This window comes from Bombina bombina, chromosome 4 (genome assembly GCF_027579735.1).
Source record: "Bombina bombina isolate aBomBom1 chromosome 4, aBomBom1.pri, whole genome shotgun sequence".
Taxonomy (NCBI): Eukaryota; Metazoa; Chordata; class Amphibia; order Anura; family Bombinatoridae; genus Bombina; species Bombina bombina.
In genome coordinates this window covers 106,043,710-106,069,442 of record NC_069502.1, presented here as the reverse complement: position 1 = coordinate 106,069,442, position 25,733 = coordinate 106,043,710, and the positions used below count along the sequence as shown (strand labels likewise).

Below are 25,733 nucleotides of genomic sequence, written 5' to 3'. Positions count from 1 at the left end.
CCTTTTTCCTATTCAGTCAATTGATTGTTGAATTAGCAGATAATTTATGTGGTATATATATTTGATTCCACTATGCATTGCTCCAGATTTCAGAAATGGATACATAATACACAGGGCTCCGTGTACGAAGCAGCAAGAGCTGCTCCAGAACCCCTGCGGGCAGATTTGCATGAGGTGGCAGAGACAATTCACAGAGAGGCCGCTTGTTCTCGGTGAATGACAGCCCCGTCAGTCGCGTGACTGAAGGAGTGGGCATTACCCACTCCGATGAGTGTGTAATGATACATATGGGAGTGGACAAACAGATCCACTGCCCGTATGTAGCGAAGGTGGGCGGACAGCTTCGCAAGTTGAGAAGCTGTCCATCTGCCTCTTAATACATGGGGCCCACAGACCTCAAAGGACCATACAATTTATATATATATATCTATATATATATATATATATATATATATATATATATATATATATATATATATATAAAAACTTTACCTACAAGTTTTAATGTAAAATCAAAAATGAAACAAGCCAATTAAAGGTAATTTCATTTTATTGTGTGCACACATTTTGGATTTTTTTTTTACTTGTTTACAAACATAATTTGACACTTAGTAGGTTTATGTGCGAGGCACAGCACACATCATATATGACTTTGGTCCCCTGGTAAGTCCAGCTGCAGGGGTTAAATCAACATTCGAAACACCTGGTGGAAGCTGGAATGTGAATTTTTGCAGCAATCTTGTAAAGAACAGGAACAGTTCCACCTTGGCTAAATTTTCCCCAGCACAAATTCTTCGACCTACAAATAAAATATATATTTTCCATAACATGCTTTTTTTCTCATGCAGCACAAAATAAATCTCACTTTCTGAATAATGATGATATCTGGGTCATTTTTTTATTACACGTATTGATACGTAACATGTTAATTAGTAGTTATATATCAGATGAAGTTGATAGAAGACATAAAAAAGACAATTAATTAAAAATTCACACATCCTCTTTGATCTTTGTTTTTGTTAAAGACTCTACCAAGTGAACTGGCAGTAAGAAGGTTAACAATTCTACTAGTTTAACACTATCAATCATAATAGTGGATTGTGTTTTTAGCCAAATATATATCTAAGCCATTGCACAGGGATATCTTGTATTGTCAGTCACCAACACCATAGTTTGATTTCTCTTACAGTTAAAGGGATACTGTAATATGAAATTGGTTTCCTTTTAATGAGTTCCAAGTTACTTGTTATACTTACTGTAGAGTATTAAATGTATAGGAAATTGTTTCTTCATTTATAATTCTATATTTGAAATAGCTGTTTTTTCTCATTAAAACCATAAACTAAGACATTCCCATAACAATGGGCATAGTCTGCAAGTAAGGCAACTTTCTTTAGATTATTATTATAGGTATTAAAATGCTAATTACACAAGCAGCTATTTCACATACAAAATCTCTCTACCTCATACCCCCCCCCCCCACACTGGAAGATTAATCAGTGTTGTTGTCTCCTGTTTGTATAACTTTTCTACAGGAAAAAAACATTAGTTATTCATATTTTCAGTGCAGGTGGGGATATAACAGGCAACAATAGCTATTTTAAATAACAAATACAGGTAAAGTAGCTAATTACACTCCAGCAGGTAAAATGGACTATTGGGAACATATTAATTGCTTGTGCACTAACTTCGCTAGATGGAAATATTTTGTGCGCATCAAGTTGCACTTGTTTTACAACTTGAAAGCAAAAAGTTAGCCGTACAGATGCAAAAAATTTAACATCGAATATTAATTTTTTTTTCAAAAGGAATCCGACATGATCCAAAAATGTGAAAACATTACTTTTTAAAGGCAGCTTCTCAAAGGGGCATTTTACTATGTGTGGTGATGCTGGCGAAATAGCATTGCAACTAAAGCTTTTTCTATTGGCTAATTTTAATTTTAATTTGGTGTAGAAAATCAGCCAATAGCAATTCAAGGGTACCCCTATAAAAGGGGGTACATCACAGTCAAAATTTAATGTGTGGCTGGTGACTGCATGAAGAGGAGGTTGTGGACGGAAGATCAGAAGAGAAAAAGATAAGACGACGCACTGGAGGGAAGATGAATGAAGAATTCCCCAGCGTAGCAGCAGAAGAAGATGGGTGAAGATGGAGCATTGCCACTGGGATCAAGAAAGAGGATGGAATGCCATCGAAGTGGAGCATCGCAGTTGGCAAGCACCTAGGAGCCAGATTCAAGTTTGGTGATTACCTTCTTTGGTGTTTAGTGCTAGGCTTTTTTTGGGTGTTTTTTTTTATTTTTAAGTATAGGGTTTCTTTTTGTTTGTTTGGACAGCAAAAGAGCTAAATGCATTTCTAAGGACAATACCAGCCAAATGCCCTTTCAGGGCAAACATTAGAGTAGATTTTTTTAGATAGCATTTTTTTAAGGGGTTGATGGGTTACTTGTATTGTAGGTTGGTTTATTTTTTTAAAGGAAAAAGAGCTGTATCACTTTAGGGGAATACCCTACAAAAAGTCCTTCTGATGGCTTTTTTATTTTGCATTGTTTTTTTTAAAAGGGGAGCTTTAGTTTTATAATAGGCATAATTGCAGGTTTGTTATTTTTGGTAGTGTTTTTTATTTTCTGTTATGTTATTTTTTTAATTGAGAAAATTTAGTGTTTGTTATTTTTTGTAATTTAGGGGGTTTTAGATTAGAGGTGAGGGGGTTAAGTGGTAGGTAGTTAAGTAATATAGGGGTATTTTACATTAGTGTGTTGTGGAGGTGTTGGGGTTAATAGGTTAAGGGGCTTATTGTGTTGGGGTTTCGGCGGTGTAGGGATTAATAGTTTAGGTGGTGGTTAGATCTTTAGGTTAATAGTTTATTTTAACATTGCATTTATATACAATGTTAAAATTATATGCATTGTCATGCATAATGCATATTTTGTTAAGTATTGTATATAATATAATTTAATATGTAGTTATTTTTTCTTGTTCATTTTATTATGTTAAACATAAATCTATATTTCAAATGATATGTTTAAGTTTAAAATAATAAAATGAACTAGCCAGCTAGCTATAAATTATATACAATACTTAAAATAATATGCATTATACATGACAATTTTAACATTGTATATAAATGTAGCGACATAGCTCCTGTAGTTATAATAGAGAGGTTTTGTTTACTTTATTAGGCAGGTAGATTGCAGATATTAAATAGGTGTAAGAATTCTGTGGGAATTAGCCAGGTGTTTCAGGGGGAATATGGGGAAGACAAAGTAGGTGTAGGGGTTGTGTGGGAGTTAGTTAGGCATTTCAGTAAGGGTAGCTAACACATTACATAGATGTAGGCAGCATTAGGGAGTTAGCTGGGTGTTCCAGGGGAGGGTAGCTAACACATTAAGCGTTCAGTACAGAGGTGTAGGCAATTTGAAGAAGCTACCCGGTCATTCCAGGGGGAGTAATCTGTACTTTAATTGGGATACATTGCCAGCAGTGCAATATTTTCCAATCGCTCAAGTACAAGTTGTGAGTAGGGTGTCAACCTTTTCAGTGGCGAGGTAGATATTGTAGACTTAGTGAAATTAATTTCACACAGGCATTATTTGAAGTGTTCTTACACAGAAACCGTGTCTGCGCTATGTAGAAATGATTCAAATATGCCCCCGCCGCCGACTGAAAGTGCTGACAAGTGGTGATGTCGGTGACGTTTAATTGATATAGCGCTTCCAATAATATCCTATGGGAGACATGTCCCCACTTCCTTCTGCCCCCTTTTTAGAACATACCTAAAGACTGATGGACTTCGAGGCTTACAAGGTCAGAAAGGCAGTTTCTCGTAGGTCTGTTGATGCTTTAAATATCGGGCCTTAGACTTCAATGGAGCGTGAAAAATTCAACAACAAAAAAACTTGCAAGATAACCCAATATTGTTTATTCAAGTGTGCTAAACTCGACATGAATGATGAATATTTTACATGTTCTTCACATAGAATATGTTCAATGTATTCTTAAAGTTACTTTAAACACTAAATAAATGCTAGATAGAATGATGCATTCAAAGAAAAGATTTGTCTGAGAATAACATGTAGATGTATTTGTTAAAGTTTCATTAGCTGTTTAATTATTGACAAAATAAGTGCAAGGTTTTAGTATCTATAAAACAAAGGGAGTTGACAAGTTGTAACTTAGGTTACCTTCTCTGCTGTGGCCAAATAACATAATTTATGTAAGAACTTACCTGATAAATTAATTGATTTCATATTGGCAAGAGTCCATGAGCTAGTGACGTATGGGATATACAATCCTACCAGGAGGGGCAAAGTTTCCCAAACCTCAAAATGCCTATAAATACACCCCTCATCACACCCACAATTCAGTTTAACGAATAGCCAAGAAGTGGGGTGATAAGAAAGAAGCGAAAGCATCAACAAGGAATTGGGAATTATTGTGCTTTATACAAAAAAATCATAACCACCATAAAAAGGGTGGGTCTCATGGACTCTTGTCAAATATGAAAGAAATGAATTTATCAGGTAAATTCTTACATAAATTATGTTTTCTTTCATGTAATTGGTAAGAGTCCATGAGCTAGTGACGTATGGGATAGCAAATACCCAAGATTTGGAACTCCACGCAAGAGTCACTAGAGAAGGAGGGATAAAAATAAAGACAGCCAATTCTGCTGAAAAAATTAATCCACAACCCAAATCAAAAGTTTTAATCTTTATTAAGAAAAAAACTGAAATTACAAGCAGAAGAATCAAACTGAAACAACTGCCTGAAGAATTTTTCTACCAAAAACTGCTTCTGAAGAAGAAAAAAACAACAAAATGGTAGAATTTAGTAAATGTATGCAAAGAAGACCAAATTGCTGCTTTGAAAATCTGATCAACAGAAACTTAATTCTTAAAAGCCTAGGAAGTGGAATATGACCTAGTAGAAGCCGTAATCCTCTGAGGTGGGGATTAACCAGACTCTAAATAATAATAATTAATCAAAAGGCTTTAACCAAAATTGCAAAGAAATGGCAGAAGCCTTCTGACCTTTCCTAGAACCAGAAAAGATAACAAATAAACTAGAAGTCTACCTGAAATCTTTAGTAACTTCAACATAATATTTCAAAGCTCTTACCACATCCAAAGAATGTAAAGATCTCTCTAGAGAATTCTTAGGATTAGGACACAAGGATGGGACAGAATTTCTCTATTAATGTTGTTAGAATTCACAACCTTATGTAAAAATGTAAATTAAGTCCGCAAAACCGCCTTCTCCTGATGAAAAATCAGAAAAGGAGACTCACAAGAAAGAGCAAATAATTCAGAAACTCTTCTAGCAGAAGAGATGGCCAAAAGGAACAACACTTTCCAAGAAAGCAAAATAATGTCCAGAGAATGCATAGGCTCAAACGGAGGAGCCTGTAAAGCCTTCAAAGCCAAATTAAGACTCCAAGGAGGAGAGATTAATTTAATGACAGGCTTGATACGAACTAAAGCCTGTACAAAACAATCAATATCAGTAAGTTTAGCAATTTTCTGTGGAATAGGACTGAAAGAGCAGAAGTTTGTCCTTCAAGGAACTTGCAGACAAACCCTTATCTAAACCATCCTGAAGAAACTGAAAAATTCTAGGAATTCTAAAAGAATGCCAAGAGAATTTATGAGAAGAGCACCATGAAATGTAAGTCTTCCAAACTCGATAATAGATCTTTCTGGAATCAGATTTACGAGCCTACAACATAGTATTAATCACGGAGTTAGAGAAATCTCTATGACTAAGCACTAAGCGTTCAATTTCCATACCTTCAAATTTAATGATTTGAGATCCTGATGGAAAAAAACGAACCTTGAGATATAAGGTCTGGCGTTAATGGAAGCAGCCAAGGTTGGCAACTGGACATCAGAACAAGATCCACATACCAAAACCTGTGTGGCCATGTTGAGCCACCAGCAGCACAAACGATTGCTCCATGATGATTTTGAAAATCACTCTTGGAAGAAGAACTAGAGGTGGAAAAATATAGGCAGGTTGAAAACTCCAAGGAAGTGTCAATGTATCCACTGTTTCCGCCTGAGGATCCCTGGACCTGGATAGGACCTGGAAGTTTCTTGTTTAGATGAGATGCCATCAGAACTATTTCTGGAAGCCCCTACATCTGAAAAGTTTGAAAAAACACATCTGGGTGAAGAGACCACTCTCCTGGATGTAAAGGTCTGATGACTGAAATAATCCATTTCCCAACTGTCTATACCTGGGATATGGACAGCAGAAATTAGACAGGAACTGAATTCCGCCCAAGCAAGTATCCAAGATACTTCTTTCATAGCCTGAGCACTGTGAGTCCCACCCTGATGATTGACATATGCCACAGTTGTGACATTGTCTGTCTGAAACCAATAAAACGGCTCTCTCTTCAATAGAAGCCAAACTTAAAAGCTCTGAGAATCGCTCAGAGTTTCCAAAATATTGATTGGTAATCTCGCCTCTTGAGATTTCCAAACCCCTTATGCTGTCATAGATCCCCAGACAGCTTCCCAACCTAAAAGACTCACATCTGTTGTGATCACGGTCCAGGTTGGATGAACCAAAGAGACCCGTAGAACTATACGATGGTAATCTAACCACCAAGTCAGGGATAGTTGAATATTGAGATTCAAGGATATTCAATGTGATATCCTAAAATAATCTCTGCACCATAAATTCAGCATAAAAACTGGAGAGGTCTCATATGAAAACGAGCAAAGTGAAACGAGACCGATGCTGCAGTCATGAGACCTAAAACTTCCATGCAAATAGCTACTGAAGGAAATAATAGAGACTGAAGGTTCCAACAAGCTGAACCCAATAAAAATTGTCTCTTGTCTGTTAGAGACAAAGACATTGACACAATCTATCTGGAAAGCTAAAAGGTGACCATTATCTGAGGAATCAAGGAACTTTCTTGATAAAATTAACCTCAAACCGTGTCTTTGAAAGAACAACAGAAGTTGAATCATATGAGATTCTGCAGAATGAAAAGACTGAGCAAGTACCAAGATATTGTCCAAAAAAGGAAACAACGAGAACCTTTGAAAAGATTCCTAGAGCTGTTGCTAGACCAGCAACAAAATGGTAATGCTTGTCTAAAAAAGAGAATCTCAGAAAATGAAAATAATCTGAATGAAACAAAATATAAAAATATGCATCCTGTAAGTCTATTGTGGGCAAATAATGCTCTTACTGAACAAAGGCAGAATAGACCTTATAATCACCATTCTGAAAGATGGTACTCTTACAAAAGATTTTCTTTCTTTGGAACAATGATTAGTTCTGAATAAAACCCCAGACCCCGTTCCTGAAACGGAACTGGTATGAATACCCCAGCTAACTTCAGGTCTGAAACACACTTAAGGAAAGTCTGAGCCTTTACTGGGATTGCTGGAATATGTGAAAGAGAAAAAGACTTCTCACAGGCGGATTTACTCCACATCCTATTCTGTACCCCTGAGAAACAATATTCTGAATCTAAGGAGTTTGGACCGAATTGAACCAAACAACTTTTAGAAAAATCTTAACCTGCCCCCTACCAGCTAAGCTGAAATAAGGGCAGCACCTTCATGCAAATTTGGGGGCTGGCTTTGATCTCTTAAATGAATGAATTCATTCCATTTTGAAAAAAACTTCCAATTGGAAACATATTACTTGAGGAAGAATTAGGCTTCTGTTCCTTATTAAGAACAAAAATGGTTATAAGCTTAAGTTTTACCCTTAGAACTTAATCTTGAGGCAAAAAAACTCCCTTCCCCACAGTAACAGTTGAAAGTATTGAATCCAACTGTAAACCAAATAATTTATTACCTTGGAAGGAAAGAAAATAGAAATCTGGATTTAGAAATCAAATCAGCATTCCAAAATTGAAGCCACAAATTTCTTCTAGCTAAAATAGCTAAAAACATAAATTTAACCTCAATTTTGATAATATAAAAAAAATGAAATTATTAGCATGTTGAATCAAGTTAACAATGCTAAACAAATCATAATCCGATACTTCTTGCGCAAAAGATTCCAACCAAAAAAAAGCAAACAGCTGCAACATAAGCCAAAGGAATTGCAGGCCTAAGAAATGGACCTGAAAATAAATAAATTTTCCTTAGATGAGATACAAGTTTCCCATCTAAAGGATCTTTAAAATAAATGCTATTTCATAGGAATAGTAGTACGTTAGCAAGAGTAGAGATAGCTCCATTAACTTTGGAGATCTTTTCCTAAAACTCCAAACTAACTGAAGAATACAACTTTAAAACCTTAAAGAAGGAATAAAAGAAGTACCAGGCCTATTTCATTCCCTAGTATTAGGAACTGGAAAAAAACTTCTGAAGCAACCACAGGAGGTTAATAAACAGAATCTAAATGTTAACTAGCCTTAAAATCAAAAGAACTAGTCTCCTCAATATCCAATAAAATCAACACTTTTCAACAAAGAACAAATGTACTCCATTAAAATAAAAAAGTAGATTTGTTAGTGTTAATATCTGAAGAAGGATCTTCTGAATCAGATAAATCCTCTTTAGAGAAGGATAATTCAGTATGTTGTCGGTCATTTGAAAATTTATCTACTAAATGAGAAGTTTAAAAAAGACCTTTACATTTTATTAGAAGGCGGAATGGCAGACAAAGCCTTTAAATAAAATCAGAAAAATATTCTTATAAATTCCCATGGTATCTTGTACATTAAATGTTAAAAGAATAGCAATAGACAATGCATTAATACTGATGAACATTTTCTCTGCATGTAAAAGTTTATCATGATAACGTATTACAAACCACAGCTAAAGATAAAATTCATAACATTAAAATGAACTTAGCTTTGGTAGGACTGATATCAGTCAGCAGGAATCCAACAGTGTTTTCTGATACAGGAACAGTTTTGAGACATCTTGCAAATGTAATAGAAAAAACAACATATAAAGCAAAATATCAATTTCCTTATATGACAGTTTCCTTATATGACAGGAATGGGAAAGAAATGCAAAAAAATAGGCCTCTGTAAACCAGAAGCAAAATGACGCCCACAACTGACAAAATATTTTTTGGTGCCAAAAACGTCTGCAACAAACACGAGCGTCATAGATGACGCAACCTTGTGAATAAAACTAGGCGCCAACTAAGATGCCGGAAATGACGAAATAACGTAATTCTCGCTCCAAAAAAATCTCGCGCCAAGAATGACACAATAAATTATAGCATTTTGCGCTCCCGCGAGCCTAACAGCACACAATTTAGAAAAGAGAGTAAATTTGAAAACTTCAGGTAAGAAATTTTTTTTAATTTTTTTTACTATATAAGCATTTCCCAAAAAATGAAACTGACAGTCTGCAAAAAGGAAATATACTGAAAAACATGAATCATGGCAAATATAAGTACAAACATATATTTAGAACTTTACATATTAAGTGCCAAACCATAGCTTGAGAGTGTCTTAAATAAAGGAAACATACTTACCAAAAGACACTCATCTACATAAAGTAGATAGCCAAACCAGTACTGAAACGAGAATCAGCAGAGGTAATGGTATATAAGAGTTTATCGTCGATCTGAAAAGGGAGGTAGGAGATGAATCTCTACGACCGATAACAGCAAAGCTATGAAATAGATCCCCATTAGGATGACCATTGTATTCAATAGGTAATACTCCCTTCACATCCCTCTGTCATTCACTGCACTCTGAGAGGAACCGGGCTTCAAAAAAGATGAGAAGCACATATCAACGTAGAAATCTAGCACAAACTTACTTCACCACCTCCATAGGAGGCAAAGTTTGTAAAACTGAATTGTGGGTGTGGTGAGGGGTGTATTTATAGGCATTTTGAGGTTTGGGAAACTTTGCCCCTCCTGGTAGGATTGCATATCCCATACGTCACTAGCTCATGGACTCTTGCCAATTACATGAAAGAAAGGGACAGTTATAAATAGGTGACTAGAGTGTACAGCCAATGGCTGTGTGGAATATAAAGTTGGTCTGCACTTCCATTTCTAACAGGAACTGATAAATTCACAATTTCAGAATGGAATTACAGGAAATGGGGACAAAATAAATAATTTTTAATGTCCCTTTAAATGAATCTACATATGTATAATATTTATGTATTTATCTGTGTATTTATAGACATATAAACACATGTAAACACATAAGCACATATGTATACATATTTAGACAATATTTTTTTAAATGTGTTTGGTGCAACTTTTTTCTCTGACATAACAGTTAACCAGAGCGCTGAAGTCGCGTTAACCTGACGTGCGTTAAATTTCCATTGCGTGCAAGGATGGGAGAAATACCCCATATCGCTTGCACGCTACAATTAGTGGTCCACTCATAATGTAGCCCTAAAGGGGAGAACATTTTAGTTCAATTTCCCTTGAAACCCTGGTTTGGTTGATTAACACGCATTTCCTCTAACCTTATATTTTCTTTTCATGTCAGTTTATTTTTATTTTTTTATTAATTTGTTCCTACCAACTATTTGGACTATTAATATATTTAAATAAAGTAATCACACCACTCTACTCCCTTGTAGAGTTATCATACCCAAACTAGCTAACCTCTTCTCATATTTTCAAAATATTCTATTCTTCTTTTTAGTCATGTGACACTTCTATTAATTGGTTCTAGTTCTGACTTTTTTATATCTTTTTAAAACTTTCATATTTACTTTTGTTATCATGTTTAACTTTTTATTTGTATCTCTTTGCCTTACACTGTCTCCATGAGGGCATACTGCCCCTGCCCAGGGTCATCATGCATGTGTCTTGAACACTAGGGCAACAGTGTATGGAGTAATGTTATACAATAAACCTGCAAATAGGGCTCTATAGTAATCAAAGCTAGAATCAATACTTAAAAAAAGGTAGAAAATAGATATGTGCATGGCGAAAAAATTTGGTTCGGATTGATTCAGATTTTTTCGAATTTCGGTTCTGATCGATTCGAATTCGGAAAAATTTGAATCAATTCGGTTCGGATTTGTTTCAGATTCATTCGGATTCGAAGAAATTTTGCTGGATTCGGTTCGAAAATTCGGAAAACCTGTATATTAGGTTTAACCCATAGCAGAGTGATATAACCTAATATACTGTACAATACTTGTGTAATCCATGGCCATCTGAATCTACCGAATAAATCCGAATAAATACAAACTAATTCGGATTTATTCGGTAGATTCAGTAGTATTTTAATTCGGAAATTCGGATCGATCCGAATCCCAAATTTTACGAATTCGGACGAATTTCCGAATCGATCCGAAACGAATTGCACATGTCTAGTAGAAAACACAAATGGAGTGTACATCTATATTTACTCAGCATTCATGTCACTCAGAACTGCTGCTGCAGCTCACTCTACAGGTTGCTTGTATAACATTACTAATCACACAGCTGCTGCATAGTGTCCGTGACACTGAAACACTTCTGAGCCTACTTTATTGGAACCTGATTATAAGGAACCAAGTTTTGATTATGAAGACCACAAGGATTAGGAATTTGATAGATATACCTTCAATAGTTTCCTTAAAATGTTACACTTTATCAGAATCTTAAAAGTTTATTTTTGATTTCCATGACACTTTAATTGTAAAACATGAATAAAAAAATGAAAAAATAAATGTCACTCTAAGGCTCCACTTATCAATTGGCGGAGAAGTTTTGCTGTCATGAACCTCACCTTTCCAGCCTCACGGTGCACAGGCACCATTCACTGTCCACATTTAACAGTGGCTTGTTCAATGCCATCTCCTGCTCGCTCACAAGCGGGGGCTGTCAATTATCTCAATTGGATCTGTTGGGGTGATTGACATTTGCCACACTTTATGTGGTGAAGTTAAGTATCAGCAGTCTTAAGAGCCTGAAAATGGTGGGTCTCAGAAGCTGCTCTCACAGCTTGATAAATGGAGCCCTAAGAGTCAAGTCTTTGAGTGGTATAAACATTTCTTACTCAAATATGTTAACATATTCAGCTTCACATAATTACAGAATACACAGAGTGAAGAAGTTGGATCTGCTATATTGAGGGTGTTATTAAGACTATACACTTAAAGGATATTAAAGTTAGACTTTCATGATTCAGACAGAGCAAAATGTAGAAAGGAACTCTAAAATGAAGGATACTATACCTAAACATAATTTAGAGAAGCTTAGAACTATATTAAAATTATATAGATATACAGTATATATATAGCTATCAGATATAAAAAGAAAGTACCACAAATATTGCATTTATTTATGTTTCAAAAATACAGTAAAAACATAAAATGAGAGACAAAATTAAAATTACCTAATCATCAGGCATGTGCTTGAAACGCGTTGTGTTCATGTTTAGTAAAGCCAGTCAGTAATTAGGAGTCTCCAGACAGAGTTTAGTTTGTGCTGGGAAGGTACTATTGTTTTAGCTTTCTCAGTATTATTTTTGCTTCGTACATTTTGTAGCCTATACACAATATTAATTTTATCTCTCATTTTACAATATGAGCTTTTACTGTATTTCTTAAACATAAATAAAAAATTATTGGATACATAATTATAGTGCTGTTTTTTTTAATATGCATGTATTTTGTCAGTGGCTCATCAAAAGTGTTTAACTAGATCCCAGCAGTACATGTCTGCTCTAGACCATTGCAGGGGTTAAACAGTACCATAATAATATGCTCTAGCACATTGCAGATCTTTATTTTTGCACATTTCTGTCTCTTTAAATATGAGTTTCTATTTTAAGGGAAAACTGTCCTCATAACAGAAGAAATATTACTCAACCTATTTAAAAAAAAGCACATCTGCATTGAATCTTCTAATACTTTAGCGCTACGGAATCTGTTGGCGCTCTAGAAATAACCGATAATAATAATAATAATAATAATAATAATAATAATACCTGCTGAAAAGGGAATTAATGCTTCATTTTTCACAAACTTTCCCTCAGAGTCAAGAAAGTGTTGAGGATAAAATTCATCTGGTTTTTCAAAGTAATCCTTGTCATTCAATGCAGACGCCAGCACTGGAAATACACTGGTTCCCTAGAAAAAACCAAATGCTTTTAATAACTACTTAACCCTTTAAGGACACAGCTTTCAGTTTGCTCAATGGTTTTATGACGGAAAAATTCCATCATATGTCCTTAAGAGGTTAAACTACTCCAGATTAATTGGTGTTGTTTAAAAATAGATAATCCCTTTATTACCCATTCCCCAGTTTTGTATAACCAACACTGTGATTACCTTGTATCTCTGAAGACTGCCCCCTTATTTCAGTTCTTTTGACAGACTTTTTAGCCTTTTAGCATTTTAGCCAATCTGTGCAGACTCCTATGTAACTCCATTTGAGTAAGCACAATGTTATCTATTTGGCACACATGAACTAGGGCTGTCTAGCTAAAATGTTGAAATGTGGCTAAGAGGCAGCCTTCAATGGCTTAGAAAATAGCATACGAGCCTGCATAGGTTTTCAACAAAGAATACCAAGAGAACAAAGCACATTTGATGATAAATGTACATTTTAAAGTTGTTTAAAATTGCATGCCCTATCTGAATCATGAAAGTTTAATTTAGACTAGGCTGTCCCTTTAATGACATATTAAGTAAAAAACACATTTTACTGTAAAACGCAATTGCCAGATGTTGAAAGTACTATAAATATAAACTAAACTGTACTCCCTTGACAATTATAGTTCCCTATTTTTCTAAAGGAAATTATCACAACGTTTTTCAAGATAAAAGAACCGTCACCTAGATAACAAATTTTGCATTCATGATTTAATGCTGAAAAAATTGTAATTTCAGCGTTAAAACAGCAACGCAGCCATTACAAGTCTTGTCGGTATAGCTGTAGCACAAGCCTTTTAGCCTGTAACGCAACGTCAGTCTCACACTCGAAAAAATTATGTTTTTTCATGGGACTGCCATAGCGCTGCCATTACGAGTTTTGCGGTAAGGCTAAAAAACTTGTGTTACACCCTATAACTATAAGTTCCGTACCGCGATCTGAGAGCAGTAGTTATGAGTTTTACGCAACAAAACTGTTACATAAAACTCATAACTAAACTGTTAGAAAGTACACTAAACACCCATAAACTACCTATTAACCCCTAAACTGAGGCCCTCTCGCATTGCAAACACTAAATTACAGTTATTAACCCCTAATATGCCGCTCCCGACATCGCCGCCACTAATACAATTTATTAACCCATATTCCGCCGCTCCCCGACATCGTTGCCACTATACTAAAGTTATTAACCGCTATTCCTCCACACCTCAACATTGCCCACACTATAATAAATATATTACCTATTCTGCCGCTCGCCGACATCGCCGCCACTAAATAAAGTTATTAACCAGTAAACCTCTGGCCTCCCACATCACTACCACTAATTAAACCTATTAACCCCTAAACTGACAGCCCCCCAGATCGCCAAAAACTAAATTAAACTATTAAACCCTTAACCTAACAACCACCTAACTTAAAATTACAAGATCCCTATTTTAAAATAAAAAAAAAACTTACCTGGGAGATTAAAAAAAACTAAGTTTAATCTATAAATTAAACTAACATTACTATTATACTAAAATTAAAATAACTATGAATTCAATTATTTAAATTACACATTAAAAAAACCTAACCCTACTAAAAAAAATTAAATCTACAATTACAAAAAGAAAAAATACTAAATTTCAAAAAATACTAAAGTACAAAAAATAACAAACACTAAATTACGAAAAATAACAAACGAAATTATCAAAATTAAAAAAAATTACACCTAATCTAATAGCCCTATCAAAGTAAAAACACCCCACAAAATAAAAACACCCCTAGCCTACAATTAACTACCAATAGCCCTTAAAATGGCCTTTTGTAGGGCATTGCCCTAAAGAAATCAGCTTTTTTTCCTGAAACAAATACAGACCCCCCAACAGTGAAGCCCACCACCCAACCAACCCCCCAAAATAAAAAACCTAACTCTAAAAAAACCTAAGTTACCCATCACCCTGAAAACGGCATTTGTATTGGCATTGCCCTTAAAAGGCATTCATCTCTTTTTCTTGCCCTTAAAAGGACATTCAGCTCTTTTAGGAAATGCCCAGAACCTAATCTAAAAAAAAAACCCACCCCAAAAAACCTTAAAAAAACTAACACTAACCCCTCTTTAGGGGTCCATTGATCCGACGTGGAGGTCCTCTTCATGCGATCGTCCCTTACTGTTGGGAACCAATACCCAAGCCAGAGGACACAGATGATAAGGGAGGGACAAGATAGGTAACCTAAAAAGAAGGCACTACTGCTTGAAGAACCTTTCTCCCAAAAGAAGCTGCAGCCAAGGAAAAAGTATTGAATTTGTAAAATTTGGAAAAAGTGTGCAAAGATGACCAAGTTGCAGCCTTGCAAATCTGTTCCACAGAAGCTTCATTTTTGAAGGCCCAGGAAGAAGAAACAACCCTTGTGGAATGAGCTGTGATTTTCTCAGGAGGTTGCTGTCCAGCAGTCTAATATGCAAAGCGAATAACGCTCTTCAGCCAAAGGGAAAGTGAAGTAGCCGTTGCTTTCTGACCTTTGCGTTTCCCAGAAAAGCAAACAAACAATGCAGATGCCTGATGAAAGTCCTTAGTTGCCTGCAAATAAAATTTTAGCACTTGCACAACATCCAGATTATGCAACAAGTGTTCTTTGTGAGAAGCTGGATTAAGACACAAAGAAGGTACAACGATTTCCTGATTAATATTCTTGACCTAAACAACCTTGAGCAGGAAACCAAACTTAGTACGCAGAACCACCTTATCAGAGTGAAATATAAGATAAGGGTAATCACACTGTAAAGCAGAGAGTTCAGAAACTCTCCAAGCAGAGGAAATAGCAACAAGAAAAAAAGCTTTCCAAGATAACATCTTAATATCTAAAGAACGCATAGGCTCAAACGGAGCCTGTTGTAAAACTTTAAGAACAAGGTTAAGACTCCATGGAGGTGTAACAGGTTTAAACACAGACCGAATCCTAACCAAGGCCTGACAAAACAATTGCACGTCTGGCACATCCGCTAAGCGCTTATGTAACAAAACAGACAATGCCGAAATCTGACCCTTTAAAAAACTTGCAGACAAACCCTTCTCCAGACCATCCTGGAGAAAGGGCAAAATCTTATGAATCCTTACTCTACTCCAAGGGTATCCTTTGGATTCACACCAATACAAGTATTTACGCTAGATCTTATGGTAAATCCTGCAAGTCACAGGCTTACGAGCCTGAATTAAGGTCTTAATGACCGACTCTGAAAATCCACGCTTAGATAAAACTAAGCGTTCAATCTCCAAGCAGTCAGCTTCAGAAAAACGAGATTTGGATGAAGGAAGGGACCCTGAAGTAGAAGATCCTTCCTATGAGGCAGTCTCCAAGTTGGAAAAGATGACATTTCCACTAGGTCTGCATACCAAATCCTGCAAGGCCACGCCAGGGCTATGAGAATTACAGACACCCTCTCCTGCTTGATTCGAGCAATGACTCTTGGAAGGAGAGCGAACGGAGGAAACAGGTATGCTAGACTGAAGTTGCAAGGAACTGCCAGAGCATCGTTTAGAAATGCCTGTGGATCTCTTGACCTCAAGCCATATCTCAGGAGTCCTGGATCTCCTCAAGAGGAGTATGCGTTTCAAGAGATTCTGACAACGCATCAAACCAGTAAGCCGCAGCACTGGTAACAGTGGCGATACACAACGCAGGCTGCCATTGTAAACCCTGGTGAACATACATTTTTTTTAATAAAGCCTCTAATTTTTTATCCATTGGATCCTTAAAAGAACAACTATCCTCTATGGGAATATTTGTCCTCTTAGCTAAAGTAGACTCTTAGCTAAAGTAGGGATTGCTCCCTCTACCTTAGTAACCGTCTGCCATAGGAAACATTTTCTTAAAAAATGGAGAAGGAGGGGCGGAATTAGCTGCCGATCTGAATGGCAGCACAGGGAAGGAGCTCTGCTTTAAATTAGTCTTTTTCATGTGATTTAAAGTGTTAAAAGCACTAAAAAGTACACTCTGCTATACTATGACGGAGCTCCTGGTTCTAACACCTACTATACAGCATCCTACTGCCTGGGTTTGGACCCACACCGCACCGAACCATCTCAAGATCCCTCTCTGGGCACACACACCTAACCTCTCTGTCTCCAAAAAACTAATCAGCACCAAAAAACCCTATGTAGTCTCCCTCAGCTCCGGAGGGTCGGGACTCCACTCTGGGGCAGTGGCCACTACCTCAGGGACTAGAGAGGGTAACGTAACGCACTTTAGCAGACTACAAAATTGTGGCCTAGAGACACAGGCGACCAAGATGCAACGGACACCCGACAGGGAGGCCCTGAGACTCACACCGTGTCCTCACTACAGTAGCCTGTCCGGAGGAATGTCTCCAGTGCACAGAAGAAAACATCCAGCGGTGAGGCCTGAAAGTTTCTAGCATCAAGTGAAGTGGCGTGAATGGCTGCCATCTTGCCCGCGGTTCCTAGAGGGATCGCTCCCTCACAGTAGGCCAGAAAGAAGAACCGGTCACTACTACTCAGTCATCGGAGTTCAGACCCTCTGGCAAGGACCGCACTTGGACTGACTGACTGGCAGAGGAGATTGAAGTAGGGGCGAAAAAGGTAACCACATTGGGGCTTAAGGGGGAAGACCCAGACTAACTAATTACTTCCCCAGCCACTACACCCCGGGTCTGGATAACTATCGAGGCTTCCCCTCCTACCATTGAGAGAAAACTCGTCTGACAGAGGCCCGATATTTCAGCACAGCATAGAGATTTCCCTAACATTCACTGGGTGGGCCCAACACGCACTCCACAAATAACAAGCATACAGCTAGCTGCAGCTTACCCTCCTCCACACTGAAGCGATATTAGGACCCTGCATTAGGCTTGTACATTGGGACTGACCAGAGAGGAACAGGCACACATTCTGCTTAGCCACACTCCTATTGGAATCATATGTGATATTTTTGTGCCTGTTACCAAGCATTGTTAAACACCTCCTAGCCTCTTGGTTAATAGATCCTGGCAACAACCAGGGTACCGTTCCCACCATACATGCACTGTGGTTATAAAAGGAGCAAAGGGACACATAATCACTGACAGTTAGCATCTCATCCACTGAGACAAACCTATATAGACTCTCTCTTCCATTCTGCAGACCATCCCACTATCTCAAGCAACAAGTCTCTGAGTCTACGATCCCACAGTACTCAACCACACGCTCTCCCCCTCCTTTTTTCGCTGCCCACAGTGACAGCGGGTCATATCCAGCACTCCCTGTTCCGTGATTGCCCTGTGAGGGCACAGTCACTGGGGAGTAAAGTGTGGAAGAGGCCCCATTGCCCTAAGACACCACAGCTGTAGAAAGGGAATTAGAATCAACATATACCGCAGTCGGATGTACCAGTAAACACAGGGGTCACATCCTACCCCACCCTACCAGAACTGTCTGCCCAGACCCATAACCAGTTTATACCATCTTCTCATTGTAGGCACTCGGCCTGGTATCTGAGTGAAGGGGGTTACCCCAACTGATGTTTTCCTGCAAAGGAATAGAATGATGGTAGGCTAACATAAAAATGTTCTAAGGCTGGGGCCCATGGGGTGCTCCTGAGCAATTCTACAGCAAAACAAGTGCATCAACCTTTTTCGTATCTCCCCTTACACCAAATACCTGATACACCCATCACTTGCCACGCTGTCACATTACAAGCTTAACCTTGGAGGGAGAATGGGGCAGGTCCCGAGGAGAAAATATAAAGGCCCTGTGGGCCCAAAAAGAACAGTGAAGGAACACTTCCAGCAGCCCCAGAGAGGTATAGAGAAGGGCTCAGAAGATGATCTCTCCGACTCAAATTGCCTTTCGGATCCAAGAAACGAGCGAGACCTTAATGCCGCTTCCTTGCAGGCCAGCCTGGCGGATATAGCAGGAGCCAACAACAAAATGATGGAACAGATAAAAACTATGCTGGCGTCTCATCACAAATCCATCTGCAAAAGGTTTGACAAGTCATGTTCAGAAATGAAGAGAGATATTGCACTGATTCCTTGGAGCGTAAGCAAGAAGATCTCTCTGTAAACAACACAAATCTGATATAATACTCGGAATGCCTGGCAGGACAAATCACATCACTGGAATCTAAGTTAGCAGACCTGGAGGACCGCTCCAGGCACAACAATGTTCGCCTGCGATTCCTGAGAGTGTAATCCCTAAGGACTTACAACCTTATCTGCAGGAGGTGTTCACAGCTGCCCTGGGTCCCCTACAGGACCCTGAATCCCTTATAGATAGGGCCCACAGGGTGCTCAGACCGAAAGCCCTCTCCGAAGATAAACCAAGGGATGTACTGGTGAGACTGCATTACTTTACCTTCCGAGAGAAATTCCTGAGAGCTGTTAATTCTGGATCCCTAAAAGCCACAAAATACGACAGTCTGCAGATATTTCCAGACCTCTCCCCACACATATTTCTGGTCTGACTATTCGTCACCAAGGATGACACCCAACATATTATACCTTCCCCTGCAAGCTCCAAGATCCCCACTGTGGAATTGAGGGCAGAGGCCCCACCCTGGAAAGAACTTCCACCCAAAGAGAAAAACAGAGGCTCCTTGCAGGTTGCCACCTCAAAAACCCCTCCCTCTACTCAAGTAGCGAAATGAGGCCCAAAGACAGAATACACTGAACTTTCTTTTCTACACCCTCACAGGGATTGTACACTCTAACTTGCGGGACTGTGAAATAGACTCTTGGCCTCTCTGTTCTGAGGGGTCTTGAACACACATCTCTGTATCCTTTTTGAATGGTTGCTTAGCCATGCTAAAACTAACAATGCTAGAACTGACAGTAATGTTTTGGGGATCTGGGTATTTGTGGTTTTGCACCTTTTTTTTTTCTCCCCAGACACACGGTTCCGGAAAACAGTGATGAATTTCTCAGTAAGTGGTTTGACTTTGGCTCCAGTCTCTGGGGAGTCAGAAGAGAGGATTGTGGAACGCTCGAACATTATCTCAGTAAATAAGGGATTGTTGCATCCCTCTCAAACATTATCTCAGTAAATGTTTAAGTTCTACGGTTTAAAATGTTGGGGGGGTGGGAGGGGGGGCATTCTGGTTTATCACCCACTTTCCCTCCCATAGTTTATAAAGTCGCAGTCACTACACAGGTATTGGCTGACTGGTAAACACTGTGTCAGAAAATATTCCAGCTATATGGTTTAATATGTTGACATTGTTGTAGGGCTCTGGAGCAGGGCCTCCTGGCCTCCCACCCACTCCCCCCATAGTTCACAAAGTGGCAATGGTCATGCAGATATTGCTGATTGGTCTGCCACGCCTAGGTTTAGCGGGCCTTAGCTTCAGGTTCTGTCCCAGAGATTATACAGTTCTAAACCCAGATCAATAGTCACTTCTCTCTTGAGTCTTATCTTAAGTAACCTGAAAACCTTGGTATTTATTAGTACCCCCCCCCCTTAGACACTTCCGCCCAACATCAGTTGACACCCAACACGTTACCCCGAAGAATACCCAGGGAGAGGGTTAATGGTAGCAGACTGGCCTTTATCCATTAATTTACTTATTTAATGGAGTATTTGCAAGCTAAACGATGACCATACAACAACCCAACTGAATGGAGAGCTCAGTGAGGCAACACAGATCCCTGTGAGGCACGCAGGCCACGGGCCCTTCCCACTAGGGCAATTTAATGTTATATTAGCTAGGTATATTAATGTTAACCCAGGTTCACTTGTATTCTTTTTTGTACTAAGATCAGTATGTATTTTAGGTTATGTACTTGCAGAAAATGTATAGTTTCAAAGATAAATGTTAAATGCTGTAATAATTGCCAATTACCAAGGTCCATTTTAATGCTTATTCACCCCATTGTGCCAATATGACCTATTTTTTGCAGAAATTTACTTTACCTAACACTTTTCTTGTGCCCTTGGCACTCCCCCCCCCACTATTGGATCTGCTCTGCACTTCTCTTTAGGAGGTATTGGCTGTGTTTGTTTTATCACAGACTTTATTTACTAATTTAAATTTGAAATAAGTCTCACAGAGACACAGAAGCACTCACTTCAATAGTCTGTATCGCTGTAGCTAGTGAGAATTAGCTAGCTCTCCCCATCCCCTCTCCTTCCCCTCTTTTTTTTCTCCCCTCTCTCTTCATCCTTCCTCTTTCCCTCCCTCCTTCCTCACCCTCTCCTATATTCACCCTCTGACCAAATTCAGCATGGATCTTAAAGTTGCCACCCTGAACACTCAGGGACTAAATTCCCCAACAAGAGGAGTTTACTTCTCAGATACCTACTAAAAATGAACTTGAAGGTTGCCTTTCTCCAGGAGACCCATTGGCCCCATGGCTCCTCATTCATGTAGAACTCTAAACTTTTTCCAACATGCTTGTCAGCCTCTCAACCAGCTAAAGAAAGGTGTCACCATCATGGTCCATAAGTCAGTGGCGTGCGAGATCCAGCATGTGGAGAGGGACCCGGAGGGCAGGTACTTGATACTGGTTTGCACCCTAGACATCGCACAATAGACTCTGGTCTCATTATATGCCCCGAATGTAGGCCAACTTCCCTTCCTGAAATCAGTTCTTCCTCGAGTAGACCAACTATATAGAGGTACCTTACTAGTCGGAGGGGATTTGAACATAGCATGGGATCCAATCCTGGATAGGAGACCTTTTAAACACAAACCTCCTGATGCAACAACCAACCGGGTCTCTAATCATGTTAGATCGATAATGTATAACTTGTATGACTCGTGGAGATGTCTGTCCCCCTCGGATAGGAACTTCCCTTTCTATTCTAATCCCCATCAATGCTACTCCAGGATTGATTATCTACTGTGTCATTCCCCCCTCCTGAACAGACTCTATCACCCTTCAATTCAGATATGCCCATGGTTGGATCACAATATGGTCTCCATAGATCTTGCCAACTCTCTTCCAGGATCCCCCTCCCCCAGCTGGACACTACATCTCTCATTAATCTCTGGGCCTTCTGGAGTAGATACTTCCAAGGTCCTCTCTGACTTTCTCAGCACCAATGACAACGCGATGACCAATGACCCCATCTTGTGGGCGACCTTGAAGGCCTACCTGCGGGGCGACTTTATACAGCAACCATCAAAGAACCATAAACTTATGGGCAAGCCCCTTGCCCAATTATATTCTGAGCTACGTTCACTAGAGAGACACAATAGAGGTGACCCCTCTAGATTGATGGCCGAACAGATTACAGTTATCAGAACAAAAATTAATTCAATTGAAGAAAAGAGGGTGCAGTAAAACATTTTGGCCCTCAAACAACTGTACTACTACAAAGGCAACAGGGCAGACCGACTGCTTGCTCATAAGCTCCGGACACATACACAGCAAAGATGAATCTCATCGATTAAAACACAGAGAGGAGTGGTTCATTCCCCAAAAGATATAGCAAGCGCATTCGCTAACTACTATACAACACTATACAACCTGGACGCCTCCTTGGGGAACATTAAAGCCCCTACCTCACAGATCGAACAGTTCCTCTCCTCCCTGGATCTCCCGGCCCTGTCTGTGGAAGACACCCAAAGTTTGTCCGACCCACTGTCTGCTGAAGAATTGAAACAGGCAATATTTTTGCTTCAAATAAACAAGGCCCCAGGCCCAGATGGATTTACTGCTCTATTCTACAAAACTTTCTCAGCTGATCCCTATTATTGCCAGATTATTTAACTCTGCCTTCACTGAGGGCGAGTTTCGTCTGGAATTTCTGGAGGCATCAATCATCAACATACCTAAGGAAGGGAAGGACAATTCCTTGTGGGAAAGCTACAGGCCAATCTCCCTAATTAACGTAGATATAAAGCTTTATGTGAAAATATTGGCCACAAGACTGAACAAACTCCTCCCAAACCTGATCAACCCTGACCAGGTGGGATTTATTCCAGGCAGACAGGGCCCGGACAACACCAGGTGCCTCCTGAACATTTTCACCAAGGCTGCGTACATTGAGATTCCCCTCCTTGCTCTGTCGATGGACGCAGTGAAAGCGTTTGACAGGGTGAGATGGGACTACATGTTCTCGGCTCTTACAGCATTCAGTTTCCCGGAAGCCTTCCTTACCGCAGTGAGATCTCTGTACTCTTGCCCCACAGCGAGAGTGAGAGGCCTGGATTTCTGCTCAGGAGTAGTGCATATCAGAAATGGAATGAGACATGGTTGCCCCCTGCCCCCCCTCCTGTTTGCCTTTGCCATTGAACCACTGGCGGCAGCAATTAGGAACTCAACTCAAGTCAAGGGATTAATCCTACATGACACCCCTCAAAAACTGGCTCTCTATGCTGATGACTTGATGCTCTTCATCACAGACCCGGAATATTCTCTTCCCGCATTATTTGACCTTCTGGACAGGTTCGGAAACATTTCCTACTACAAGTTAAATCTTGGTAAAACAGAAGCCTACCCTCTAAACTTACCAGAATTGACTTTACACTAGCTCAGGAGGAAATATAAATTCCAATGGTCTATATCTGGCCTAAAGCACCTAGCAGTGTTCCTTTCCCATAATATTGGAATGGTTTTGTCTAAAAACTTTAATGCCTTTCTATCACAACTCCAAAGGGACCTGTGCTCCAGGTGATATGATGAAATCTCCTGGTTTGGCAGAATCGTAGCGGTTAAGATGATGCAGCCTTCCCAAATTAACATATCTCTTTATATGTTTGCCAATAAAGGTCCCACTGATGCTGCTCAACATATTCCAAGCAGTGATTAACTGGTACATGTGGAATGGGAAGAGGCCCCGCATTGCAGCTTCTCTACTGCAAAGCCCAATCCTTGCTGGAGGGCTAAGCCTCCCGAACATAAGGCTTTCCTATGAAGCCACCCTTTTATCCCACATTTTAGAGTGGAATGTAAAAGGAGATGGCCCTCGCTGGATAGAACTTGAGCAGGCATCTCTGCCGGCTCATATGGTCTTGCTGGACCTTATCTGGTTTCAACCTCATTGCGCCTCAGATATTCCGATCAACAACAAGATCGTCCTGCACTGCAGGGGCTCCTGGTCATCGCCATTATGCCATGTTCTCTCCACACCCTTTACCATGTCATTCTATATCGGGCCTTTTGTATGGCCTCCCATTAGCGGGTCCCGCAGTGCGGCGGGCTTTTTCCTTACTCAAAGTGGCCGATCTTTTCTCAGGGGAGAACCCAATGTCACCCAGTGACCTGGCCAATATCCATGCCATCCAGCCCAGATTCAGATTTGACCTGTTAAGACTACTCTCTATATTAAAATCCTGGGGATTACTGGAAGCCCCACCCAGACCATTGACTACATGGGAGTCCCGACTCTTCGCAGGTACCCAACATATCTCTCCCTTATCCTCCCATTACCAGATCCTTCTTAATGCTTCGAAACTGTCCAAAACTAGACAGATGACGGAGTGGGAAAAAGAGTGGAGCGTAGATTTAACCGCAGAGGACTGGATGGACGCAATCCTACATACAAAAATATCGATTCACTGCATGACACTGTATGAATTATTATACAAACTCTTGACCAGGTGGCACTATGTGCCTCCAAAATTACATAAAATGTTTCTGGACTGTTCCCCCCTCTGCTGGAGGGGATGCCTGATGGTGGGCGATCCTCACCATATCTGGTGAGCCTGTCCTGCCATCGCCCCCCTGTGGAATAGATTAGGGATCTTGTGCTGCCGACTGGGGTTGTTAGTGTCCTTGCCCCCGGAAACAGCTCTGATTCATGCCGGCCTCCGGTCCCTCTCTACGCACAGACGCATACTGCTGATAACAATTCTAATGGCAACAAAACTACTGATTGCACGAAATTAGAAGAAACCTAACCCTCCCAGCTGGCAAGCTTTGATTCAACTTATCTCCTACTTTAGATCCATGGAGAGTTATATTTTAATTTGTGCCAACAAACAGATCTGTACGCCTTGATATGTGAGCCGTTTTCTCTGTAAAGTAGAGTATCCCTGATTTAGGCTGATTATGACATTGACAAGGAGGAGACTGCATAATATCCTCCCTTCCTGCGGCTGATGGGCCTAGGGTTCCCCCCCCCTTTTTTTTCTTCCTTCTCAGACTCTCTCTCCCTTCCCTTCCCCCTCTTCCTCCTAATCCTACTACCCCACAGGTTTTCCCGGTGGAACATCTGCTATACAAACTCTTACTTACTTCAAGAGCCTTCTGGGCTCACCTGGGACTTAGGCTCAACACACTAAGCTTACTGATTGAGTCCCTGTGCCAAGACTTTTTCATAACAATTACATTTCTATCAAATGTTAAAACTAGAGGTTTAAAACTCCTTAAGATGTACTGGTTTTTCATTTAGAATTTGTTCTGATTCTTGGTGATTGTAAAAAAAAAATTTGAACCTTGAAGGACAAATGTTTTCCTTCTTTGTATTCACACATCTTTAGAAATACCATATGTATGTTGTACTTTGAATTTTTCCTCAATAAAAATTATTAAAAAAAAATAAAAAATAAGAGAAGGAGAAAAAGGAATACCAGGTCTTTCCCATTCTCTAGCAATAATCTCTGTAGCATGTTCAGAAACCGGAAAAACCTCCACCGGGGAGGAAACATCAAAGTACTTCAATTTACTAGATTTTAAGTAATAAGCAAAGGTTTTCTATATTAAATCTGAAGGATACCACTTCAGAATCAGAAGAAGGAATTACACTGTCTGAG

At 39.4% G+C, this 25,733-nt stretch overlaps 1 pseudogene; it reads right to left on the bottom strand.

Moving 5' to 3' along the window:
- Positions 1-532: 532 nt before the first annotated feature.
- Positions 533-25,733, bottom strand: part of LOC128656939 (cytochrome P450 2K6-like) — an 85,826-nt pseudogene continuing 60,625 nt past the window's right edge.